The 19,660-nt window shown below is 49.4% G+C and overlaps 1 protein-coding gene across 4 annotated transcripts in view; it reads right to left on the minus strand.

Moving 5' to 3' along the window:
* Positions 1-19,660, minus strand: part of GSE1 (Gse1 coiled-coil protein) — a 299,551-nt gene that overhangs the window by 183,350 nt on the left and 96,541 nt on the right. The window lies entirely within an intron of this gene.

Consider the following 19,660-nt stretch of genomic DNA (forward strand, 5'->3'; position numbering starts at 1 on the left):
CCCATCATTCCCTGTTACACAGTTCCAGCACCTCTGCCCAGTGACCTGCAATCTGCGCTGTGAGATAAAGGCGTCCTCAGTACACACAGGCCCGGCCATGTTCGGGGCGGCATCCTCCCTGGCGCAGCTTCATGCCCACATTACCCCTGGTGACTGGCACCTGTCAGATCCGTCACCGCAGATTACATTGGCCGAGCCAGAAGGAAGAAATTTAGAGAAAGCCCCACCCTACAGACGTCCCGTCCCCCCCGCTTCACGTTCCCCTCCATTTGCCTTTGTTCCCTGACATCCACTTGATTACTTCCCTGACGGCTCCGCCGAGCTCGCCTGCCTTGTGTATTATATAAATATTTTATTACAATATTATACTGCCTTGTCTGTTGGCTTTGATAAAACCTGCCAACGCGGGAGGGGGAGAGGGCTGCTTATCGCGCACGCACGCCTCTGTATTCACCATCTCCCGGCGTCTGCTGGACGACCTGTAATCCACAGACATGTTTGCTGGAGGCAGTGAAATCGCCAGGCCAGACGGCAACGGAAAAAAGTTGAAACGTATCTCGAGTCGGGAATAAAGAGGTTTTATGCACTAAGGGTCGGAGGTCGTAGATTGTAAGCTCTTACGGCCGGGCCCCCTCTCTTTCTGGACCATGGATTTGTAGAGGAACACGGGCTGTATAGAAATACAGGAGGTTTTATTCTTAGACTGCACCAACCCAAACTCCGAGCTGAACCAGCGATGGAAGCCAAATAGCCCCGACCCCAATACAAAACGTAGACCACGGACCCCAAACAGTCGGGGGTTATTTTTTTTACAGCACTACTATGTGAAGGTCTATGGTTCCTCTGAGACACCAGGTCCTCGGCACCCCTATAAAGTACACTACTGCCCTACACTGTGGACACCCCTCTCGCGTCACCCTAAATGATCATATTGCTTAACCCCAGGCAGTAATACAGGACGGTTTACAATCCCACCCCGGTATGTTTGTAGTGTAAGCTCAATCCCCTATATTTATCCCCTTCCTTTTCTTTCGACCAATGTTGGCCATGACCACCCGTGCGTGTCACCTTATGGGGCCATTCAAAATAATCCTACAACTGCAGGTAACAGACCCACCCAACGATCTTCATCTCAACTTCCCGTTGGACCATGACGGTGGATGGATGTTCTCGTGACGTTCCTTCTCCATGATGAGAGTGATGAGTCTGCGGGTTCAGTTCTCCAACCTCCCGAACCCGAGCACATAATAGTGACTTACAAAGCAGTGGAAGAACCGAAAGACTTTGTAAAGTAGATGAGCAAACCAGTCAAAGTAGAAGAAGCCGGCCTGGGCAAGTCGGTAAACAATATGGTGGCCACGATGTGGATGGAAGACAACGGGGAGCAGGCTGGAGATCTATAGGACCAAAAAATACCCAAGATGGCGGCCTACGAGAACCGCGCCGGTCACTGCTCAACTATGCAAAATAGATAACGAGGTGGGAGGAGTTTAGCGGCAGGATTAGAGAGGACCATTAACCCGTTCCATGACCTCATCTTTTGCTGGTAGTGCCAGGGTTAATGCGATTGCCCCATCATGATCAGCAATGAGTCCTGCGCGCCGCGCGTCACTATATCATCTCCGTCAGCGGCTGCTCCTGTGAACCGCCGGCCTCTTACGTTACATCACGTCAACTTCAATCCCTCCATACATTTCCTTGCTCATTAAAAACACACACGTAGACGAGCCGGTACCACCAAGGTGCTCCAGCACTCACAACAGGGGACATCAAACCGTCTCCGCGCTCCCCCATCGCCCAGACAAGCAAATAAATACTGCACAGATCTGATGCTTCCTATGTATCACCCAGAGGGTGCGGGGAGGGCCGTGATTTGTCTGCGGCTCACTGGAAGTGACAGCTGTGCGTGCTGCACTGGAGGAGCGAGGCTCGGGGAAGGCGCTGTACGCGTTCCGCTCGGCTCGGGGAGTGATGGCGTGACATAGGACGCAGCATCTGCTGGGTAAAGGGCGCATGTGGAAGCGGAGTGCTTATTAATGTGCAGGAGCGGCGTCACACATTTGCAGAGCTAATGAAGCAGGTGTGCGGGAACAGCCTGCTCATAATCATTATGTAGAGACGCTTCGGTGGGATTTCGAGAGGGCTCCGTATGCTGGAGCCGGGAGGCATTAAGAATCCCATACACATCGTTCTGACCTGAGCACCGAGGCTGCAAATCTTCTGTATGGACTGATACACTGATCTTCAACATCAGCTCCGAACAGATCTGTGGCTTCAGGGAGATATTATTGGTGACTGACAGCGGCCATTCTACAGGCTCCATATGTCCACCCTACAGGCTCCATATGTCCACCCTACAGGCTCTATATGTCCACCCTACAGGCTCCATATGTCCACCCTACAGACAATACAGAGAACCTATAAGTCAATAATCATCTAGGAGGTCGACCCGTCACTAAACGTCCATCCAGACACCGGTCAGAATTAGGCCTCATGCACAAACGTGTTTTTGCTTCCGCAATTTATCCGCAAAAATGCAGATGAATTGTGGACCCATTCATTTCTGTGGCCCCTGCACACGATTGGCCAGGAGCCTGGACCGCATAAAAATAGGACAAGTCATTATACGATCCGGAGTGGCTGACACTCTGCGGCTGACACTCTGCGGCTGACACTCTGCGGCTGACACTCTGCGGCTGACACTCTGCGGCTGACACTCTGCGGCTGACACTCTGCGGCTACGGCCGTGTATATGAGGCCTAACAGCAAAAAGGTTCTTACTGAACAAACCTGTTACACAGAGTCCATCATAGGGGGGGGACAGTTTAAAAAAAACAACAAAATCCTAAAACTCCACAATAATGGGATCTTTTCATGGGACTTGGCCTTATAGGGCGGTGCAGTCCTATGTAAATAAAGCTTCATTGTTATTCAACAAATAGTGCTAAAACTTTCCAAGAGTGTTTTAAGTCTTCACTTTTTTTTCAAGAGCTCTGCTTGCGGTCAGTGAAAATAAATATTTATTTTTATTCAATGGCTGAAAACATCGCCCTGACCTACTCTTGCTCACACAGCTGCGAGTTTGCTACAATGCATCACTGTAGAGGGTCTTCCGTCCATCAGCAGCATCTCTCCTGTCGTGATAATTTGCAACAATGCGTCAGTGCAGGTAATAGGTGTCAGAGGATTGTCCAGACCAGATACAACTATAACAAACCCTCCGCTGTGAGAAGGATCAGGTCAGGACTGGTTTTTAACTTTGAGTTGTAAACAGGAATGTTCCCAGCAAGCAGAGATGTTAAAAATGGTGAGGAATTAAACCACCATTAGACAGTTACAGGACGGTTCATCACACATTGATCCCGTTCCTGCACGATTATCTGCTCTGCAGCCACAACGTATTCGCTAGCGCTGTACGCAGCTCTCATATTGGCCTTGCGTCACAGTGGGCTCACAAAGTTATTTCCCGACCTCCGCCATGTACATACTAGGAAGCCAATTAACCTCAAATCTGTTTTTGGAGTGTGGGGGGGGGGGGGGAACCTGAGAAGCAAACACAAGAGGAACACACAGACCCCGTGTATATGTTGGATTAGTTGGCCCCCGAGCCCCCGTATTACAGGCCGGGATCACCGAGTCCTCCGCTGTCTATATTCAGGGAATATTGAGGGACATTTTCAGCCTGCGATTTATTCCAAGATCTCCCGGTTGTTCCCACGAAGACGAACGCAACAACAAACACAGCTCAGCTCTGCGCAGACAGGAACAGCACGCTCTGCAAAGCCCCTCGTCTGCAGCGAATTTTGACGGATTGGCTTAAACAAGTATCTGGCAGCGCTCCCAGGTTTCAGGGCCCGGCCGTGTGACACCGTGTACAAGAGAGCGCTCACACTACACCTCCGGGGGGCAGGGAGGCGAACAATCTATGAAGGGCTCTATTGTACAGTGTGACGGAGAGCCAGCCGCACAACAGACGCTGCATAGAGGTCGCTGCATGACCGCCAGAATACAGGACGCTGGCACAATCTAGACCCAAGTCGTGTGTATATATATATCTCATCTATAAGAAATGTTTACAGGTCAACAGGAAAGCCATATACCAAGTAGACTGCCGGACACGGATCATCTATAGTAGTCGCCCTCCACTCCTGATGTGAGCGAGGACAGCGCTGCACGTGACAGGCGAAGAGACATGTGAGGAGGAGAACAGAGACAAATGGGAGGCCACAGGCTGTGGAGGAGCATTATCCCCAGCAGCACAGAGTATTTCAGTAGGGAGTGTGCTGATCTTGAGGAGGCAGTAACAGGTCCTCATGTGATGAGGTTAGTGAGGACAGGGCTGCATGTGACCGGCAAAGTCATGTGAGGAGGGGGATGGACACAGACAGAGGAGGTGTAGGATCCCCAGCAGCCCAGAGTATTTCAGGAAGGAGTTTGCTGATCTTGTGGGGGGAAACGGACTCCGTAGTAGGGTCTCCAGCAGCACAGAGAACTTCAGGTGAGGGGTGTACTGACCTTGTGGGAGTCTGCAGAATAAAAGTGGATGGAGCAGTCACCAGCAGTGCAGAGTATTTCAGGAGAGAAGTGTGCTGATCTAGTGGAAGGCGCAGAGTTACATTAATCATTCATAATGTTATATTATTTTGTTTCGATACAGATGTTCCCACAATATCTGGTGCGGCGGTCATTGGCGTACTACAAGCACCATCATGCCCGGCCGCCCCCCCAGCTGTTACCTCACATATCTGGACCCCTCGTGCCTCCTGCTCACAATCCTTTGCATTCAGCCGGTTACCGCGTCCACACTGGAATCGCTGACAGCAATCTTCATCTTTTATTCATGCCAATAATCTTGGTGTTATTGCCTGCCGAGCGGGATTAACCCCTTAATGCAAATCACAGGCGGACCTTGCACCGTCGTCAATGCGATTCTCAATACTTCTGACATTTCCTTGTAGGTTACACTCATCATTTACTCAGGGATAATAAAGCAAAGGGAAAGTGTATGTAGCAGTGGCCACGCCGGTGAAGCTGAGACGAGGGTATAGCGGTTATACCCACCCTGCGATGAGACCGGTCAGAACGGTCCACAAACCAAGACCCCCACCGATCACCGGAACGAAGAGGAGTATTACTACCCCATTTATTCTGTATTTTTATTGAAACATTTTCCACTTTACAGACGGTGAATCCGGAGATGAGGAGGTCTCCAAGCCTTGGCCTCAGTACAGCCCTTGTGGGGGTCTCGACTCATGGACCCCACTGATGACATGTGAGGAGCTATTAATCCTTTATATGGCTGAGGTCTCGGTCATGATTGTAAAGGTGTCACGTGAGGTCCGGGATGTCACTATACGGTCATTATAGAGGAGGGTGCGATACATAGAATATTCCATGCACCCCGCAGCGATGTATTGGCAGGATACAGGGCAGCGGTCTATGGTTTGGGTTCATCGAGTATAAGATACGGTGGGTGACGGTCCGGTCTCCCCGGAGATGCTGGAGGTAGACGGGTGTTAGCGGGTGACTGATGTGCGCGCTCGATTCCACATACTGGGTGACTGGGCTGCACATGCTGAATACCTAATTGTCGGCATTAGAAGCGGCTGCAGAACAGATTATTGAGGACGTGTCATCGGAAGCAGGAAGCACCGCGCCACAGAGCTTACAATTAGGGACCGATAATTACCGCTCTCAAGTAGCAGATTCCAAACAGGGAACATGGACGGGAGGGGGACGTCTAGTGACTGACAAACATCTAGACCACAATCCACATCCCACAACGCAGCAATGAGAAAGAAATGTGACTGCCGAACTACAAGTGCAAGGACACCCCACCAGCCAGTCTGGTATAAATGGAGGCCAACTGTGGAACTACAACTCCCAGCAAGACCTCTTACTCCCAGTGGAGAACAAAAGATGCTCTTGAAATGCCCTTAGAAATCTAGTATGACTATGTGTATGCTGGGAGTTGTAGTTCTAAAGAGAGGGGACAAGAGAGATCGGGAGATGAGACGGTGGGGTAAGAGCGATGCATTAGGGTGTATTCTGACGTTGCGGGTGAGGTGCGTATAAATCTACATAGAAGAACCGCAATCCAACATCACAAGCATTCTTTTTTATTCGGTCGCAGTAAAAAAATGCAACTGTATCGAAAAATGCATTAAACCGTAATAGAGACGCAGGATTTGTTTTGACTTGGTGTTTTTTGGTTGTTTTTTTTCAATGCGGTTTTAAGAGCATGGTCTGAATACATCCCCAGATAATATGGATATTAAGCTCGGGGGGGGGGGGGGGGGGGGATAATCTTTATTCCCCTGTAAGATAACATTATTATCGTCTGCTGCTTCTCTCCGGTACACGAGGGGTTATCTGCGGCAGGATGTGACCTTCTCTTCTCCTCCGCTCTGCCCTTTTCACCCTCTCTACAGTGGGCAATTAGAAAGCACAAAGAAGCCAAAGTGCCACATGTTATAATGCCACATCCCCCAGTAACCAGGGTTTATAAGCCCCAGAGGAGACTTCGAGAGACGGCGCCACAGACCCAGAGCAGCAGGTGTCCGAATACAATCTCCGACATTGGGCTCTTATTATGGGAGGAGGGGGCTCCTGTGAGGATGACGGGGAGGAGGGGGCTCCTGTGAGGATGACGGGGAGGAGGGGGCTCCTGTGAGGATAATGGGGAGGAGGGGGCTCCTGTGAGGGGCGATGGGGACTCCTGTGAGGGGCGACAGGGACGAGGGGGCTCCTGTGTGGGAGGAGGGGGCCCCTGTGAGGATGATGGGGAGGAGGGGGCTCCTGTGAGGATAATGGGGAGGAGGGGGCTCCTGTGAGGATGACGGGGAGGAGGGGGCTCCTGTGAGGATGACGGGGAGGAGGGGGCTCCTGTGAGGATGATGGGGAGGAGGGGGCTCCTGTGAGGATAATGGGGAGGAGGGGGCTCCTGTGAGGATGACGGGGAGGAGGGGGCTCCTGTGAGGATGACGGGGAGGAGGGGGCTCCTGTGAGGAGGAGGGGGCTCCTGTGAGGATGACGGGGAGGAGGGGGCTCCTGTGAGGATAATGGGGAGGAGGGGGCTCCTGTGAGGATGACGGGGAGGAGGGGGCTCCTGTGAGGATGATGGGGAGGAGGGGGCTCCTGTGAGGATGACGGGGAGGAGGGGGCTCCTGTGAGGGATGACGGGGAGGAGGGGGCTCCTGTGAGGATGATGTGGAGGAGGGGGCTTCTGTGAGGATGATGGGAAGGAGGGAGCTCCTCTGGGGAGGAGGGGGCTCCTGTGAGGGATGACGGGGAGGAGGGGGCTCCTGTGAGGATGACGGGGAGGAGGGGGCTCCTGTGAGGATGACGGGGAGGAGGGGGCTCCTGTGAGGATGACGGGGAGGAGGGGGCTCCTGTGAGGATGACGGGGAGGAGGGGGCTCCTGTGAGGATGACGGGGAGGAGGGGGCTCCTGTGAGGATGACGGGGAGGAGGGGGCTCCTGTGAGGATGACGGGGAGGAGGGGGCTCCTGTGAGGATGACGGGGAGGAGGGGACTCCTGTGAGGATAATGGGGAGGAGGGGACTCCTGTGAGGATGAGGGGGAGGAGGGGGCTCCTGTGAGGATGACGGGGAGGAGGGGGCTCCTGTGAGGATGACGGGGAGGAGGAGGCTCCTGTGAGGGATGATGGGGAGGAGGGGGCTTCTGTGAGGATGATAGGAAGGAGGGAGCTCCTCTGGGGAGGAGGGGGCTCCTGTGAGGGATGACGGGGAGGAGGGGGCTCCTGTGAGGATGACGGGGAGGAGGGGGACCCTGTTAGGATGATGGGGAGGAGGGGGACCCTGTGAGGATGATGGGGAGGAGGGGGCTCCTGTGAGGATGATGGGGAGGGGGCTCCTGTGAGGATGATGGGGAGGAGGGGGACCCTGTGAGGATGATGGGGAGGAGGGGGCTCCTGTGAGGATGATGGGGAGGAGGGGGCTCCTGTGAGGATGATGTGGAGGGGGCTCCTGTGAGGATGATGTGGAGGGGGCTCCTGTGAGGATAATGTGGAGGAGGGGGCTCCTGTGAGGATGATGTGGAGGGGGCTCCTGTGAGGATGATGTGGAGGGGGCTCGTGTGAGGATGATGTGGAGGGGGCTCCTGTGAGGATGATGTGGAGGGGGCTCCTGTGAGGATGATGTGGAGGGGGCTCCTGTGAAGATGATGTGGAGGGGGCTCCTGTGAGGATGATGTGGAGGAGGGGGCTGATTTTTTTCCTCTTATCTAATTTGCTATGAACATTTCTACATAATTGCCGCCGTCCTCCTTTTATTGCCTATTAGGGGACGGTTCCCTTTTTCCTTGAATATATAAAATGAGAGGGATGTGGAGACATCTAGACAGATATGGCAGCGTGTACGGAACAATAAACACTCCGTCTGTAACCCCCCCCATTGACGGGTCTCGCGGGGTCACGCAGACTGCCCGCCGCCCTGATCTCACATCCTGTATGACAGCGGAGCAGAGAGCGGCTCTGCACAATGATGAGAGTTCATTAATGAATGGCTTTTTTTGATGCCCTGAAGAGACGTTGCCATCTGGCGGGCGATGCCTCCCTGGCGTCATCTCAGGTGGAGCTTCCAGCAATAAACTGGTCTCAAACGTGGGAGATTAGGAGATAAAGAAAACGATGCCGAGATGAGAAGAGCTCAGCCCCGGTCACCCAAATAACGAGGAGTTCTGAAACTTTCTAATAGACTTTGGAAGAGATTTATTAAGGCCCCCGGCACACGACCGTAAATACGGGCCCATTCATTTCTATGGCCGACGGACACCTTCCCGTATGTCTATGAGACGGAGTCCGTGCCGTAGAAACCTGCCGAAAAAAATAGGACATGTCCTATTTTTTTATTTTACGGACCGTGTTCCTGTACTTTATAATAGGAGCACAGCTCGTAAAAACGGCCGGCTGCCCGTGCCCATAATTACGTATCGTAATTACGGGCACGGTTGTGTGAATGAAGCCTTAAGATCGGAGTTAATACGGAAGTCGTCACAAGAAACAATCTCCAATAAGATGCGACACAGTTATTAAGAGGCGCCTCACCGGCGGTCCGTGCACCAGTAAATGTAATCTGGGGCGGTCAACAGCTTGCGCTATAAGTTACGCCGGTTTCTTGCATAAATGATAGTGAATACGATGGGCCAGCAGGACATGCTGACACTTGTAGTTCTTCAGCAGCTGCCGAGCGACAGGTCACTTAGTCCTTGTTAAAGCAGAAGCAGCAGGTTACGAGGACAGGGGCGTCCGGGGGAGGGGAGGACGATGCACCAATAAAGCTCTCACATCGACAGGATTGATCCGGGAAAGACAGCTTAATCGTCTCGGCTTTCAGGTAGGGGCATTATAATACAATTAAAGGCAGCAGCGAAGCCCCACGAGGCCGCAAATTACAGCGTCCAACCTCAGAGCGCAGTCAATACGCGCCCCACAATCAAGATAAATCTTCAGAGCAGAAAAAGATGGACGACACGGCGGTCTAATGGGATCCATTAATGATTAGACGTAACCAGAAATAAGAAAACGGTTCCGTTCTGGGGCAGAGAGATAGAGCAATAGAGAGAGATAGATAGAGATAGAGATAGATAGATAGAGAGAGAGAGAGAGAGAGAGAGATAGATATGAGATAGATAGATAGATAGATAGATAGATAGATAGATAGATATGAGATAGATAGATATGAGATAGATAGATAGATAGATATGAGATAGATAGATAGATAGATAGATAGATAGATAGATAGATAGATAGATAGATATGAGATAGATAGATAGATAGATAGATATGAGATAGATAGATAGATATTAGATAGATAGATAGATAGATAGATAGATAGAGTTCTCATTATCAGGCAGATCAGGGACCTCCAGTCATATTTTCCGCGGCCACAATCTGATCCCGGATACATTTCCCGCGTATTGTCCATACACGCTGCTGAGATGATCAGATCACAATGGTCTCTGTACTTGAATGCTCGCTCCCTGTGTTCGGTTCTATACACACACACACACACACACACACACACACACACACACACACACACACACTATAAGGGCCGCATTTTCCCTACCCCCGCACCGTTACCCATCCCCCGATTCAATTTGATGGACATGTGTCTATTTTACAACCATACTAACTATGTAACATTTCAGGTGGGGGAGGGGATGTTGACAATTACGCAATGAAGCGTTTACCCGGATGCCAGCTCTACCGGAATCTGAAGTAAAGGCGGTAATGGAGACTTATTGCTGCGCTGATCTCAGATCTAAACAAGCAATTACAGGAGACGAACTTAATAAATATCAGGCAATTTACACGCTGACCCCTGAGAAATTAGGAGGGAACATTGCTCCCCTCCTGGCTGATTACCATCTCCTCTCCAAACCAGCAGGCGCCACATCCCTGGCAGAACGCTTCATATTTAATAACGCAATTTATATTCCTCTCTCTCAACATAAACTATAGTAAAGGCGCACTAATGTAAAAATACATCTGGCCCGTCGCTGCTTTATCTTCCCGCGCCGCGTCCATATCCCTCTGCATCCCTGACTTATGGCTGCGGCGGAGCCTAATGAATAAAAAGGTGCAAATTACAGGAGCCGCTTTAATGCTCTTCATAAAATGACATGATGGAGGCAGGAGCTGCATTCTCTGCGCCGCAGCCCCGCGCCGCCGTGTTATAAATAAGCGCCACTTAATGGGACTCCGCGTCGCCACAGAGAATGTTATGGCCCAGATCTCAAAGCCTCCGCCACAGGTTGAATGGACTGATCCCCCCTGATCCATCAAGTGAATTTACGTTAACTGTCTCCTAGAAAAGTCACGGCCTCGGCCCTGTAAATGGCGTCCTATCCTTCTAGCGCAGCTCGCCTGCCAATAAAACTGTCACACGGAGATGAGAATCGAGCAAGGGAAGGGAAACCATGAGCAAGGGGGGGGGGATGGTGGCGGCGACTTAAAGGACACCGCTGCAGGTGTTTATCACCCGAAACAATAAAACCGTGAAGCCATCGCAACACCGTCCGCCATTCATCAGCGCCAGAGGTCGACTTCCTCAAGTTAATACACGAGATCATATTGTACGGCCCTGTCCTTAACCTTTCATTTGCATTAAAGATTCTAGGTGCGCCCTCTCTCAGAGAGGTCAATTGTGTTCTTCAGAGCAGAGACTGCCAGACTGAAAAAAAAAAATCTATACGGTTAGAAAAGCCGGGTGATTAAACAGCAGTTACGCGGCTTCATAAGCTGGGGGCGATTAGTCACAATACGACGGTCAGTACCATGAATCAATGCAGCAATGTGATTCCTGTACTGATCCTGAGTTACATCCTGTATTATACTCCAGAGCTGCACTCACTATTCTGCTGGTGCAGTCACTGTACATACATTACATTACTTATCCTGTACTGATCCTGAGTTACATCCTGTATTATACTCCACAGCTGCACTCACTATTCTGCTGGTGGAGTCACTGTGTACATACATTACATTACTTATCCTGTACTGATCCTGAGTTACATCCTGTATTATACTCCAGAGCTGCACTCGCTATTCTGCTGGTGGAGTCACTGTGTACATACATTACTTATCCTGTACTGATCCTGAGTTATATCCTGTATTATACTCCAGAGCTGCACTCACTATTCTGCTGGTGGAGTCACTGTGTACATACATTACATTACTTATCCTGTACGGATCCTGAGTTACATCCTATATTATACTCCAGAGCTGCACTCACTATTCTGCTGGTGGAGTCACTGTGTACATACATTACATTACTTATCCTGTACTGATCCTGAGTTACATCCTGTATTATACTCCAGAGCTGCACTCACTATTCTGCTGGTGGAGTCACTGTGTACATACATTACATTACTTATCCTGTACTGATCCTGAGTTACATCCTGTATTATACTCCAGAGCTGCACTCACTATTCTGCTGGTGGGGTCACTGTGTACATACATTACATTACTTATCCTGTACTGATCCTGAGTTACATCCTGTATTATACTCCAGAGCTGCACTCGCTATTCTGCTGGTGGAGTCACTGTGTACATACATTACTTATCCTGTACTGATCCTGAGTTATATCCTGTATTATACTCCAGAGCTGCACTCACTATTCTGCTGGTGGAGTCACTGTGTACATACATTACATTACTTATCCTGTACTGATCCTGAGTTACATCCTATATTATACTCCAGAGCTGCACTCACTATTCTGCTGGTGGAGTCACTGTGTACATACATTACATTACTTATCCTGTACTGATCCTGAGTTATATCCTGTATTATACTCCAGAGCAGCACTCACTATTCTGCTGGTGGAGTCACTGTGTACATACATTACATTACTTATCCTGTACTGATCCTGAGTTACATCCTGTATTATACTCCAGAGCTGCACTCACTATTCTGCTGGTGGAGTCACTGTGTACATACATTACTTATCCTGCACTGATCCTGAGTTACATCCTGTATTATACTCCAGAGCTGCACTCACTATTCTGCTGGTGGAGTCACTGTGTACATACATTACATTACTTATCCTGTACTGATCCTGAGTTACATCCTGTATTATACTCCAGAGCTGCACTCACCATCAATCACTGAGAAGTGACAGGAGGACAATTTCATGCAGCAACTGCGGGGTTACATGGGCTGCAGACAGTAATGGTGGAGGGAGAGGACGTTTACACTTAGTTAATGTGCTGGCAATGGGAGGAAATTTCATCTTAACCTGTCAATCTGAAGACGTGACCAGTGACCCCAGTAACAGGGGTCAAACATTCACCACTCAAATAATACACAACCCGACATCAACACAAAGCATCTCAAAGATAAAACCGCTTTTAAAGTGACCCGGACTCTGACACAGATCATTCATTTTTTGGATATCAGCACTTTTCCCGTTCTGCGCCTCATTTATGAAGATTTTGCGCCTGACTCATAACCCACCTGGTCGCCTATAGCAACTAATCACAGTGGAGCTTTCTTTTTCAGAGCAATGTAAAAAATTAAAGCTGCGCTCGGATTGGTTCCTATGGTCGTACTACATATTACGTTCCGCAATTTTCTAAAACTGCGTTTAATCCTCCACCACTTTCAAGATCTCTGCTTGCGGACAATAAATTGTATCATTATTGTTTGCAACCAGACTTTGACAGATGTGCTAGCCTTATATGTCACAGCTGAGTGTTTGTTACAATATTATCCAGTCTAGATAATCCTCTGCTAGCAGCACAAATCTCCCTCCTGTCCTGGTAGTTTGCTACTATGTATCAGTGCATGTAAAATGTATCAGTCTGGAGTCCAGGTTGTAGCAATCCTTCTACTGAGGGAATTATTGGACCTGTAAAACTTTCCAGATTATAAAAGAGAAAGCAGGAAAAAACGGTGACACCGCCCCCCCCTCAAAAGCAGACTATAAATCCTGGTGTGTCCCCCCTCCTGACATGTATCTTAGTGTAGGCCCTGTTCACACAGTTTTTTGTTTTTTTTTTGCAGGTAAACGGAATTTTGAGGCAGATTTTTGACCTGCCTGCAATCTGTTCCCGCGATATTTCGCTGCATTTTTCTGCCACGGTTATTGAGCGCCACAGGCAAAAAACACAGCGAAAAACACTTTCCCTGCCTCTCATTGATTTCAATAGGAGGTCACAGATGGAACCCGCAGCAAAATAGAGCATGGCGCTTTTTTTTTTTAACATTTTTTTTTACCACAAGCGGCTAAAGTCCGCGGCGGGAAAAAATGCCTCCGCCTCCCATTGAGATCGCGGTTACCAAGTTAAAATCAGAATAAAAAAACTCAATGTGAACTGGGCCTAATAGTAAATACTTGTTTCCCTCATGAGAAAACCGCTCTGGAATATATTTTCTTAGAACCCTACGTTGTGCTGTTCCTCTGTTATTCCTCCTAGAATTTATAAATACATTTATTGACGACTAAATGTTACCATTCACTTGTCAAGTGGGCGTGTCCCTACAGTCTCATCTGTCAGCACTGATTGGTCAATGTCTGACTGTGTAGGGACACACCCCCAACTGGTAACACCCAGTTGTCAATTTACTCATACACTACTAGGAGGAATAACAGAGGAACCGCACAATGTAGAGTTTTAAGAAAAGATGCTCCAGAATTTTTATTTAATGGGGAATACAATTATTTACTAAAACAGACCGGAGAGGGGACGGCCATAGGACAGTGGGTCCTCATTAACACCATAGGGCACCCCTGTCTCAGAGGGCACGTGACACCCGGGGGGGGGTGGGGGGGAGGCTTCACCACCGATGTTATAATCAATTAGTAAATTCCTCAGCAGGAACCTCCCTACGAGGGATTACACGAAGGTGTTCCGCGTCCTTGTTTTTATAATTATTATTTTTTGACTACATTTTAATTACTTCTTTTTGTTTTTACGTATCTGTTTAGAAGCCGTACATTCATTTTTAATTCACCGAGAACTAAGATTTTAATTAGGAGCGTCCCTGCTGGAAACATAAAACACATTAATATGGTAATAATGTCATGACGGTTAAAATGTGAGAGAAGGGGAGCGAGCGCCATCTTCATAGGGAAGCGGCAGGCAGCCGTCATTATCAGCCTCTCCGGGGAAGGAAAGATAAGACTAATACAAATCGCGCACCAGCAGACGACTTTATTCTGGGGTTCCCTGCACCTTCCTGCAACCTTCACTGAATCCACTCCCTGAATACAGAACTTCACTGCTATTTGGAGCATCAAATCATTTTCGTGGTTAAAGTGACCAAGTTACTAAGAAAAACGTATGACACAAGTCAAGCGAGCCCCATGTCTGCGCCTCGTGGGATTATCAGGGCAAGGTGGGAGAGGTTGGGACCCCCGCGCGCGGCCTCAGTCTCATCGCCTTGTTCACGCCTGTCTATTTTTATCATGAAAGCGCTCCACATCCCCAATAATAGCACAAGTGGCTGTTCGGAAGGCGCTCGGCTCCTATTCTATAAATAATGCAGAGTTCGTATATACTGACAGGTTGTAGCAGAAATAATGTAAAATCAGGCCTAATGCATAATGCATGGCAGCAGCTTGACGCCAGCTTCTCCTCCTGGCTTGGTGTCCTTTCGTCTACACATTTACGCCTCCCTCTCCCAGGTCTTAACAGGGTAACACCTCATAGTACAAGCAAGGAACGCGCTCATTTCTGGAGGAGACAGCGAACCACCTGCGACGCCTCATGTTCCGCAAACATTTCACTTTCATCCACTTTTAAATGAACGGATTAAACAATGAAGATAAAATAAAGTAAAGCCCAGAACACGAGTTCAGCAGCGGCCGCGCCAACACGACGTTTTATACTAAAAATTCCCATTTTTGGTTTCCTGGAAGTCGCCACAACTGCTAGATTCTACTAGAAGAATGTTGTATGTCAGTGAATAGCCATACCCAGCAGCCATATTCAGAGCGGATTGAGTCACGTCCATTCAGCACCACCTATAGGGGGTTTCATTGCGGTGAATGTTGCGCCCCAACAACCACATTTATTGATCGCTACAGTTTCAGTCATTGCGATGAGGAACTGAAACATTTGACGTTTTATTCTCTTCCAATTTTAAGAAGTCGGCTTGCTAGACCTGCTCACACAGCTGCAATGTGTTACAATGTACATCACAGCCATCAGCCTGGAGTCCAGGGCAGAACATTTGTGCTACACTGATACATTGTTACAAACTAGTTACTTACTACCGGTAGTTGCATAAAAGCAGGACTAAGGCTCTGTTCACATCTGCGTCGGAGGCTCCATTAGGGGACTCTCTCACCGATTCGGCAGGGTTTGCCGGAGACAATAGCGCAGCATCCAGTAAAATCACAGACAGCCCGATGGAACCCATTAAAGTCAATGGGTTGCGTCGGCAATCGGCGGCATCCATTGTACAACGGAACCAACGAACCCCCTTGTTCTGCTCCTCTGACAAAGCTGAATAACGGAACTGACCCAATGCAGGTGTGAACACAGCCCGAGTCCGTATGGATTTATAGCCTTTCATTACAATGTACCAGTGGAGACAAACCGCAAGAGCACAAATCTCCCTCTTGTCCTGGACTCCAGACTGATAGCGCTCACCTGCCCTGAAACATTGGAACAAGCCCACCAGCTGTGTGAGCAGGACTATGTGAAGAGGGGTTTCCAGCCTGCAGATGTGTACAGGAATATTCCCATTCACTGACAGCAAGCTAAAATGTTAAAAACAGTGAGGAATTCAAGACAGAAATGGGAAAATTTATCCCAAACTCTATGGCAGAAAACTAGCGTAGAAGTCACAATTTGCGCAAAAACAGTTTTTCAACTTTTGCATTTTTACACGATCTTCGCCAACTTATTTTAAAGTGGGGGCTTAGCAAAAGTAGACGTGGCCACTCGTGGTCCGACAAATTCATTATATAGAATATAGAAACTGCCGGAAATTACAGCGGAAATCTAATCCAGTTCATCGTTGGCGTAGACGTCCTTTTCTGGCACAGGGACAGCCAGCGCGGCGCCTATTTTATTGAGGGGGTGAACGTCTTAATAAATGATGCACATTTTACCCCAGCGACTATCTGCCCCTAACCATGCACCCCCCATCTGCTATCTGACCATGCACCCCCCATCTGCTATCTGCCCCTGCACGCCCCATCTGCTATCTGCCCCTGACCATGCAGGCCCCATCTGCTATCTGCCCCTGACCATGCACGCCCCATCTGCTCCTGACCATGCACGCCCCATCTGCTCCTGACCATGCACGCCCCATCTGCTCCTGACCATGCACCCCCCATCTGCTATCTGCCCCTGCACGCCCCATCTGCTATCTGCCCCTGACCATGCACGCCCCATCTGCTCCTGACCATGCACGCCCCATCTGCTCCTGACCATGCACCCCCCATCTGCTATCTGCCCCTGACCATGCACGCCCCATCTGCCCGACCATGCACCCCCCATCTGCCCCTGACCATGCACGCCCCATCTGCCCCTGACCATGCACCCCCATCTGCTATCTGCCCCTGACCATGCACCCCCCACCTGCTCCTATCTGCCCCTGACCATGCACCCCCATCTGCTATCTGCCCCTGACCATGCACGCCCCATCTGCCCGACCATGCACCCCCCATCTGCCCCTGACCATGCACGCCCCATCTGCCCCTGACCATGCACGCCCCATCTGCCCCTGACCATGCACCCCCATCTGCTATCTGCCCCTGACCATGCACGCCCCCACCTGCTCCTATCTGCCCCTGACCATGCACCCCCATCTGCTATCTGCCCCTGACCATGCACGCCCCATGTGCTATCTGCCCCTGACCATGCACGCCCCATCTGCTATCTGCCCCTGACCATGCACCCCCCCTTGCTCCTATCTGCCCCTGACCATGCACCCCCCCCCCCCCCCCGCCCCCCAGCTATCTGTCCGTCTATCACCGATCCTCTCACTATTATTACCAGCAGAGCCGGCCCCCCCCCCTCTAGTATCTCCGCTCCCTGCAGAAATTTTGAATCTATTGACCCATTTATAGCGAAGAAATTGCCCGAAAATTATCGAATAACGGGAGGTCGCCTCCTCCTCCGCGCTGCCCCCCGATGACAATAAGCGGCTTCATTAGTCAGATTCCTGCACCCGGCGCTACGTTTACTCCTGACGCCATTTGGGGATCATCTCTCCTCTGAGGAATTAACTTAATTGAGGCTTTGAGCTCCGGCTTGTGGTGGCATCTCCTCCTCCTCCTCTCCACAAGCTGCTCCGGGGCTTCGGGTTGCATTCATTTTGCAAAGAACAGGTGTGGGATAAAAGATGAGCGATGAAGAGGAGCCGGCGAGAGGAAGAGGCAGATGTATCAGGACAAGAACAGAGGGGAAGAGCCTCATCCTACTGGAAGGTTTCTATTGGCAAAAATGGCGCAAAATGTATGTGCTGCAAACACACAAAATCAACAAAATGTAACAAAATAAATTAAATATTGCATCTCGGCCACTCTGCTCCGTTACAAAACCGCCTACAATGTCAAGAAGTTTTATAGATGGGTCCTACTGATCGAAAATCAGGATGAGCATAACCTGTACCCAGGATGTCTAAAGGTAGAGGCAGAGAAGCATTCACAATCCTGCAGGCTTCAGAGCTGAAATCTCCCAGCATTCCATGCTTGATCAGAGACTGCACATAGCATGCTGTGGTGATGTGTACTCTGGGTAGTGTCATCTTTAGGCCAGGCTCTGTAAAGTAATCTGGTGAAGGAAAATCAAACTGCCCCACTGTATTATAAGAGCACAGCTAAGCCGTTAGGGACTGACTGTCCACAGGCTCTCTCACAATTTCCAATAACAAGCAGAATCTTGAGGGCAGCTCTGGAGTATAATACAGGATGTAACTCAGGATCAGTACAGGATAAGTAATGTATGTACACCGTGACTCCACCAGCAGAATAGTGAGTGCAGCTCTGGAGTATAATACAGGATGTTACTCAGGATCAGTACAGGATAAGTAATGTAATGTATGTACACAGTGACTCCTCCAGCAGAATACTGAGTGCAGCTCTGGAGTATAATACAGGATATAACTCAGGATCAGTACAGGATAAGTAATGTAATGTATATACACAGTGACTCCACCAGCAGAATAGTGAGTGCAGCTCTGGAGTATAATACAGGATGTAACTCAGGATCAGTACAGGATAAGTAATGTAATGTATGTACACAGTGACTCCACCAGCAGAATAGTGAGTGCAGCTCTGGAGTATAATACAGGATGTAACTCAGGATCAGTACAGGATAAGTAATGTAATGTATGTACACAGTGACTCCACTAGCAGAATAGTGAGTGCAGCTCTGGAGTATAATACAGGATATAACTCAGGATCAGTACAGGATAAGTAATGTATGTACACAGTGACTCCACCAGCAGAATAGTGAGTGCAGCTCTGGAGTATAATACAGGATGTAACTCAGGATCAGTACAGGATAAGTAATGTAATATATGTACACAGTGACTCCTCCAGCAGAATAGTGAGTGCAGCTCTGGAGTATAATACAGGATGTAACTCAGGATCAGCACAGGATAAGTAATGTAATGTATGTACACGGTGACTCCACCAGCAGAATAGTGAGTGCTGCTCTGGAGTATAATACAGGATAAGTAATGTAATGTATGTACACAGTGACAGTGTACGTAGATTTATACTATATGTACATGTTACATAGTGTTTAGCGGTAGATGTCATGAGCTGCATCAGTCACTAGGTCTATATCCAACAAGTCTTGTAGGTGCCACTCAGCTGGCGATTCTGCCATCCCTCCCCCAGTGCCGGGGGGCTGAGCAGAGGAGCAGAGGAGCAGCGTCTGTACTCTAGTCAGGATAAGCGCCGGGCTGCAGCCATCACAATTAATAGCTAATTCTCCCTTAACACCCATCAAATTAAACCAGTGTCCAGGGCCCGCCAGGACTGGCACCGCTAAGTGCTCGCTGTTAATAAGGTTTAATGGATCTGGTCTACATTTTACGGCACCTCGATCTTCGTTTATGAAGATTTAATTCACCGGGAAAGAAAACTGCCCTTTGTATCCGTCCTGTGAGGGCAAAATCTTCAGAGAATCCAAAGAAGAAGTCTGTTTATAGCGCAGACCAGGGGCGGGG

Source organism: Rhinoderma darwinii, chromosome 9 (assembly GCF_050947455.1).
Source record: "Rhinoderma darwinii isolate aRhiDar2 chromosome 9, aRhiDar2.hap1, whole genome shotgun sequence".
In the NCBI taxonomy this organism is placed as follows: domain Eukaryota; kingdom Metazoa; phylum Chordata; class Amphibia; order Anura; family Rhinodermatidae; genus Rhinoderma; species Rhinoderma darwinii.